An 8,634-nucleotide genomic window follows, 5' to 3' on the forward strand; every position below is an offset into this window, starting at 1 on the left:
ACTTTTATCCACCCATTATATATACCACCCTGTGCCATTAATCATGCTGTGTGCCCCAACACTAGACTGGGAGGTAACAGGTTGTTTAATATACTCACATATTTTGTGTAATCCATATAAAATTTGTTTTTGTTGATTTAGAGCAATTCAAATGTTTAATTACTACATAATAAAATGTAATTAAAAATAACAATATATTTAACTAGTCTCAACAAATGCATGTTGAGAAAGTCATACCCATTTTTTAAATGACAAAAAAAAATTAGCACATTCCAGCAACTAACCTTTCAATAGTACCCTATTTTGACAGAAAATTACCCAGAGGACTATGACACACATCAATATCAATCAAGATCAATCAAAAAATTAAGTGACTGATGAATCAACAGTGAATGATATAATAAACTATAAATAAAGCCTCCCAACCTCAAAACAAAAGTAGATTTAAGTATTTTCACAAAAAACGACAACAAAGGAAAACAGCAATGCAGATTAACAGTGATCACATATACTGATAAGTCCTACAAAAAGTTTTCCACAATCCATTTGCAGGAGCACTCATAGTAGTATTTCAGCTCCTTAGGATAAGATAAGTTCAGTGCATAGATGACTCCTAGCATCAGTACAAGTTTGGGCCAATTTGTCCATGATTATTACTCCTTCAAAAAAAATTATAATAATTTCTCCACCTTTCTTGTTGATAAAATAAATGCCAATGGAGGTCTTTTGCAGGTCTCTCTGGAGGTTTTCTCCTTTGATGTTCTTTAAGACAATAAGGAAAACATCTGTTTATGTAATTTATCTAATCCATATAGCTTAATCAGAAACATTGTATATGTTTCAAGTGCATAGCTATTGTGCAGGTTGATTTTTAAAGCTATGAGTGGTAAGAATAAAACATGTATTTACCAAATGTACGTATTTAATGATCTGGATACCCAATCAAACACTGATTATCACATTCTGGCCAATAAACTTTTAACCACATTTTGAGCACTATGACCCACATGTTGGCATTTAAAAAAAATATTATAAACAATTTATTTATATATAAATATTTTGTTTTAATTTATGGAACATAAACAACTGGTATTTTGCAATTGGTGTATGCCGCATATATACACTGGACATTGCATTTATAGCCCAAAGTACATCATTCTGGCTGAATTCTGTGTTGGGCATGGAGATAAAAGAGTTCTATAGCTGTAGAGATCCAGTGTAGACACTGACGGATGCTGCAATTCTACTGCGAGTAACAAATTTATTTAGTGAGCAAAGTGTATGAGCTTTGTTATCTTTTTAATGTTAACATGCGTTTGTAATAACTACTGGGTGAACAGCATTAAATTATTAAATCATTTTCAATAATATTAGATACAATACTTGTGATTTGAAAATGCAATTGCATTTACTATATACTCTCGAATAAGATGTCTGTCATCTTCACCAAGGTAGAGACAAAGTGCCCTGAGGACTGCAGCTCTTTTACAGTTGACATTACTTTCCTGTGTAAAATAACAATGATTGAAACAAAAAATAAACAACAAATGACTATAAAAAGACACATATTTCACCCAAAGAAACACCTCTCTTTTTTAGGAATACAGATATCAGCTGATGTAAATAATAATCCATCTGTGACATGAAGGTTGTAATAAATGCAATAGTTGTTATAAGCTGGAATTCAGCATTTATCTGGGCTGACCACAGTTGATAAAATTAGCTGCTATATCGCTTCTTCACCGATGTGGGGAAATGTACACCAGAATTTGGTGGTAGTAATTGATGTTTTAATAGTTAAGGTGAACGATGTGTATTTATCCCTATTGAGCAAGCCATGGCAACTGTGGCAAGGAAAAACTCCCTTAGATGTTATGAGAAAGAAACCTTGGGAGGAACCAGACTTAAAAGCGGAACCCAACCTCAATATCAAGAAATCAAGAGTGTGATTAAAAGACACTGTAAACGAATTACCCATGACCACTATATCACTATACTACTATGAAGGTAATAGCCAGTACTAAAAAAACAAACAAACAAAAAAAAAAAAAATGTAAATGAATGTAAATGGGTTGTTTTAATTACAGACAATATACTTTAGATAAAGTTAAATATTTTTAGTAAAGTTAAAAAAACACATTATTATCAGTGAATAGAGTTTGATTAATTAGTTACATTAACTAAGCAACAAAATATGTATTTTTAGTGTAGTAAAATTGTCCACATGAGCTTTAAAGGAAATATTGGCATCACACCAAGGTCTTTTACTGCTGCACATGATAAGACAGAAAGACCAGCCAGAGAGAACAATCAGAATAGCTTAATCAGAAAGCTAACTTCTAACTGCATGAGGTCCATCAGAAATGAGCAGAAGACACAAGTTAACAAACATTCACTGTCTAATGTCCTTTAAACATTTCTAAACATTATTAAGCTAATGTCCCATATGACTGTGTATCATCAGTTTAACAGTGAAAGCTAATACCATGTCCACAAAATTTTCACCAAACATATGTAAAGAAAAAAGCATTAGACAGATCCTTGTGGAACAACAACTTTTACCTCACTAAGTATAGAGAACTCACCATTTGAATCTACTAATAACTAATAAACTAATAACATTCAGTCAGATAAGACCTAAGCAAGTCAAACACTGTCAAAAATGTCCTGTTTGGTTTTTGCTAATATAACTGGGGAAGTTATTAGCGTGCATTGCATTTGCGTGACCAGGTAAGTCTGTATGTCTATGTTAATAAGAAATCACATTGCTAAATAAATTCGATTAAATTGTAAGGAGTAAAATTTATTTTTATAAAGTTATAAATTATGTACTACAACTTTCAAAAAAGATACAGATATAAAACTGTAAACAGTGATTTGGAAACAAAGAACAGTCTATGCGGAAGTTGTGAGAATGGCTGTGAAATGTAAGAGTTTCACCTTCTAATGATTAATAAACCAATTGTTGTGATCTCCCAAGCTCCTTGCCGATGTCCTGACTGCAGTAGTGATAAACTGATCAGCAGAACAAAGCAAAGAACCCACGAATAAATAAGGGGTAAGAACAGTAAACAAAATTAATTGTTCAATTAAATAAATTTTTATTTGTATAGCGCTTTTAACAATGAACATTGTCTCAAAGCAGCCTAACACAGATAATGTGGGACAAAGAATGAATAAACATTTTCTTTATAAATGTAAGTTTGTCCCTAATGAGCAAGCCGGTGGCAATTGTGGCAAGAAAAAACTCCCAGAGATGGCATAAGGAAGAAACCTTGAGAGGAACCAGACTCAAGAGGGAACCCATCCTCATTTGAATGGCACCGAATGTTCATTTGTTACACCTAAACAATGTTGAGGTGTGCAGTGCTGGTGATCAGATTCAAACTGTGGTCCTGTGTCAGTGTAGCATGTATTGCATACATATACTGTATATTTTTATCCAATTGAAAATTTTAATGTTTGGATTAGGTGGTGTGGAGCCATGTTGCTGTGATCCTTGTTGCAGTACAACAGTGTGTGAGAGGGTTTGAAAGCTCCATCTGTTGTTTGTGTTCCGTTTTGATGGGTCCTTTTCCGAATCTTTCTGTTTGGTACAAGACGGGTCACGAACCAGGGTTGCGAGAGCGAGTAGCAGACATTCTAGCTGTCTTCTAGCAGAATCTTCTTCTTCTTCTTTCAGCTTCTCCCATTTGGGGTCGCCACAGTGGATCATCCGTCTCCATACCCCCTGTCCTCTACATCTGCCTCTTTCAAACCAACTACCTGCATGTTTTCTCTCACCACACCCATAAACCTCTTTATTGGCCTTCCTCTTTTCCTCCTTCCTGGTGGTTTCATTCTCAGCATTCTCCTACAATATAACCCATGTTCCTTCTCCGCACATGTCCAAACCATCTCAATCGCGCCCCCCTCACCTTGTCTCCAAAACGTCCTACATTCGCTGCCCTGCTAATAAACTAGTTTCTAATCCTTTCCATCCTTGTCACTCCAAATAAAAACCTCAACATGTTCAGCTCTGCTACCTCCAGCTCCACATACTGTTTTTTAGTCAATGCCACTGTCTCTAAACCATACAACATAGCAGGTCTCACCACAGTCCTATAAACTTTCCTTTTTACTGTTGCAGATACCTTTGTATCACAAATCACTCCTGCCACTCTTCTCCACCCACTCCACCCTGCTCCCTACTCTCACCACAAATCACAATCCGCAATGGATCATCCGCAAACATTATAGTCCTCTGAGACTCCTGTCTGACCGAAATACACAAATCAATTGTTTTCCTTCAAGTCCACAAGGAAGCTAAATCTAACTTCTATTAAATTCTATTTTTTTTTCTAAATTGTTGCAAGGCATGGATCAGGGGGAAGGCTACAAAACTGAAGCTTCCCAACAGCACACTGGGTTTCATAATTCTCAAATGGCAAAGGCAGCTGGTCATCTGGCCAAACTGTTACCTGAGCAATTGGGGAAGAATGGGCTTTTTAAGGGAGGTGAACTAAAAGCTGATGATAAATCTGGCTGAGAGATAGGACAAAGTGAAGGAAGAACAACTGTCACTGAAGCCCTTCGCTGATCTGGGCTTTATGGCTATATAAAAACCTTTCCTTGGTGCACAACCTATGGGAGCCTGCTGAAGGTTTAAAGGATGTGTGTAACAAGACTCTTAGGTCTGATGAAACCAAGATCAAACTGTTTGGCCTCATTCTAAAAGTTATGTCTGGAGCAAACGAGGCACCACCTGCTCATCACCTACCCAATTTCAACAGTGAAGCATGATGGTGGCAGCATCATGCTGTGGAAGTGTTCTCTGCAGCAGGGACTGGGAATCAGGTCAGGGATGAGATAAAGGTGTATGAAGCAAAGTACAGAGATATTCCCAATAAAAACCTGTTCCCCAGCTCACAGGACCTCAGACTGCAATAAAGGTTCACCTTCCTACATGACACTGTGATTTACAGACAACTATGGTATATAAATCTCCTAGAGTGGCCCAGCCTGAGCCCTGACTTGAACTGCACTGTATATATTTTATATAATTTCGAATAGTGAAGACAATATCACGGAGCAGAGCTTTCTCTTACAAAACCCCACAGTAATGGAACAGTTGTGTTCAGGACTCAGACACAATTTTAGGGTTTAAATCTAATTTGAATATATATTTGTTTAACTATGTTTTTTTCTGAATAGGTTTTTCTTAGGTTAAGAAGCAGAAGTGGAGAGATTGTTATTATAGAGTCGTTTGGGGATCATGGCAGGAGGCAAAGTGACAGAATTTTCCTTTTTGTGTGAATTATCCCTTTAAGGACTGACTTGTACAAATCATGCTTTCATCTAATAAGAACACAGATATCATGCTTCAGTGTGACGAAACTTCTCTTCTCTGTTCTGGCACCGAGGTGGTGGAATGAACTTCCCCTAGATGTTCTATCTTCCACAGTTGAAGACCTACCTCTTCCTGAAACACTTAAATTAGCACTTTCCAAGTTTGCTTTGTAGAATTCAAGAGTTATATTTATATTAAGTTTGTAATCTAGCATACTAGTGTAGATTTATTCATTGCTAGAAACTCTTTTGTACGTCGCTCTGGACAAGGGCATCTGCTAAATGGCACAAATGTAAATGTAAAGCTTTTTTAATGCAAACAATATGCTGCTAGAGGATATTAATCAACAAAGACCTTGTGCTCAATAAGGTGCATATGCTCACTTGACTGAAGATCTAAATATCTAAATATCTAAGATCTAAAATGTTCATCATACCAAGTCTTGACAATAACAACTAAAACTTTTGTCCAAAGCAACAATCTGCATAACTTCACTCCACTGCAACCATAATGCAGAATCATCCCTCTTCTGAATGTTGTTTCAAAGTAAGACACTAAAGTAGTTAAAGAGACACTTGTTAGATTTAAAGTTTGAAATGTTTTTGATTTGAAAAGATTTGAAATGTTTCTTATAAATGTGTTGCTTTCCCTTGCTACAAAGCATCAAAATATAAATCAAGATATATCGCTACATGCAAAAGTTCCTATGGTGTATTGTAAACTACTCACATACAATGAGGTGTTCTCAGGACTAGCATGTAAGTTGTAAGCCATCATTAGCTTTGTAGCAAGGGAAAGCAACACATTTTCTAAACATATAGTATGTCTCACTACACACTTGAAAAATCTATGCTTAGATGCTTAGATTCTTAGCTTCTGAGCTTTAGAAGCAGTCTTTCATGTTGGAAAAGGTCAAGAAATTTATTTTGATGTTCTGATATCAAGAGGCAAGATAAACGATACTTTCTAATATGTGGACAGGTGGCAGAACCAATTAAACAATAGCTTTAAAAGTCATAAGAATTTGTCAAGCAGGTTTATCTAAAGGTATCTTGGACTGAATAAAAATGAAGACTGATAATAGCCCAATTCTCATAACCCCCTACATACACTTACAAAAGTCTGGGGTCTTTTTTATTAGGAGGGCCCAGGTATGTTTTAAAGCACCAAAAGCTTAAAATTGACCTTGTTTAAGTTAAGAAACTCGATACAGCTAAACCACAAGTCTGACCATGTTTTATTGCAAATCTGAGGATGATCTACATAATAGAGTTTTACAAAATATCAAAATAGACTAATTTACATTATTTTATCTAAAAATATTTGCTACAAAATTGCATAAAAAGTAATCAAAGTGTTCAGTTATCTCCAGAGTTTTAAGTGTGAAGTTATTATAGATGAACAGAAGAAAAATGATCATTATTGTCTTATGTCGCTTAGCAATATTTTATAACAAACACAGAACAACAATCTTTTGAAATTTGCACATTATCTTTAATTACAGCATAATTTTTTTAAATGAAAATTACAAGATTCATTAATAATTCTTTACAGTGTACAGGACATAGGACATCCCTAACAAACATCTCCGAACAACTGAAATCATGGAGAGGTACCAGATTTAAACCAGATGGAGCAGCTACCTTTTGTCTAAGTCCAAATTAATATTTTGTAATTAGTAATGAGAAGACAGATGAGCCTCCAATTTTATTAAAAAGAGTCTCCTTTTTAGGTTTCATTATCAAGGTTATTAGCCCCTGTGTTAAACTAAGAGGCAGGGTTTCTGACTGAATACTGTCCAAAAACATCTCAAATTGAAATGGCACCAGTTCTTCAGCAAAGCATTTCTAAAATTTGGTTGTTAACCGAAGAGTTTTCACTATTTAAAGGAGATTAAAACTAAAGGAGATTAAAGGAGAGATGAGCAGCTTGATGTGATATATCTATATCTATAGCTATGATAATGATATATCTATCATTGAAGTAATTGAAGATATTAAAGGCCATAGGAATTGAGGAAGTCAACTGAAATTGATAGCCTAACAGCTGATAAGAGATGCATAATTCTCACAGTAATGGGATTGATACATTTTAGAATATGTTAGCAACAAATGACACAATTTCTTTTGGCATATTTGTCAATATGGCATTAATTGACAGTCAGTCAATAGTAAGATTTTAGTTGTGTTGGAATATTTTTCCAATCTAAGAAAAAAAAAGCAAGAGCTCTGTTTTAAACAATTATCCCTTAAAAGAAAGGTACTATTCACTACACACTATTTACAGTGGTGTAAAAAGTGTTTGCCCCTTCCTGTTTTTTTTTTTTTTTTTTTTCTGCATATTTGTCACACTTTAATGTTTCAGATCATGAAACTAATTTAAATATTAGTAAAAGATAACACATGAACACAACAGGCCGTTTTTGAATGAAGGTTATTATTATTAAGGGAAAACAAAATCCAAAACTTCATGGCCCAGTGTGAAAAAGTGTCTGCCCCCTAAACCTAATAACTGGTTGGGCCACCCTTAGCAGCAACAACTGAAATCAAGTGTTTGCGATAACTTGCAATGAGTCTGTTACAGCGCTGTGGAGGAATATTAGTCCATTCATCTATGCATAATTGTTGGCAATCAGGGTTTTCAAACATGAACCGATTCAGGTTTAGGTCAGGACTTTGACTAGGCCACTCCAAAGTCTTCATTATGTTTTTCTCCAGCCGTTCAGAGGTGGACTTGCTGGATTGTTTTGGATCATTGTCCTGCTGCAGAACCCAAGTTCGCTTCAGCTTGATTTCACGAACGACCATCACACTACCACCACCACCATATTTTACTGTTGGTATGATGTTCTTTTTCTGAAATTCGGTGTTACTTTTACGCCAGACTTAATAGGACACACGCCTTCCAAAAAGTTAAACTTTTGTCTCGTCAGTCCACAGAGTATTTTCTCAAAAGTCTTGGGGATCATTAAGATGTTTTCTGAAAAAACTGAGAAAAGCCTTTGTTATTTTTGCTCAGCAGCGGTTTTCGTCTTGAAACTCTGCCATGCAGACCATTTTTGCCCAGTCTCTTTCTTATGGTGGGAGTCATGAACACTGACCTTAACTGAGACAAGTGAGGCCTGCAGTTCTTTGGATGTTGTTGTGGGCTCTTTTGTGACCTCTTAGATGAGTCGTCGCTGTGCTCTTGGGGTAATTTTGATCGGCCGGCCACTCCTGGGAAGGTTCTCCACTGTTTCATGTTTTGCCATTTGTGATTAATGACTCTCACTGTGGTTCCCTGGAGTCCCAAAGCTTTAGAAATGA

This window comes from Silurus meridionalis, chromosome 1 (assembly GCF_014805685.1).
Source record: "Silurus meridionalis isolate SWU-2019-XX chromosome 1, ASM1480568v1, whole genome shotgun sequence".
In the NCBI taxonomy this organism is placed as follows: Eukaryota; Metazoa; Chordata; class Actinopteri; order Siluriformes; family Siluridae; genus Silurus; species Silurus meridionalis.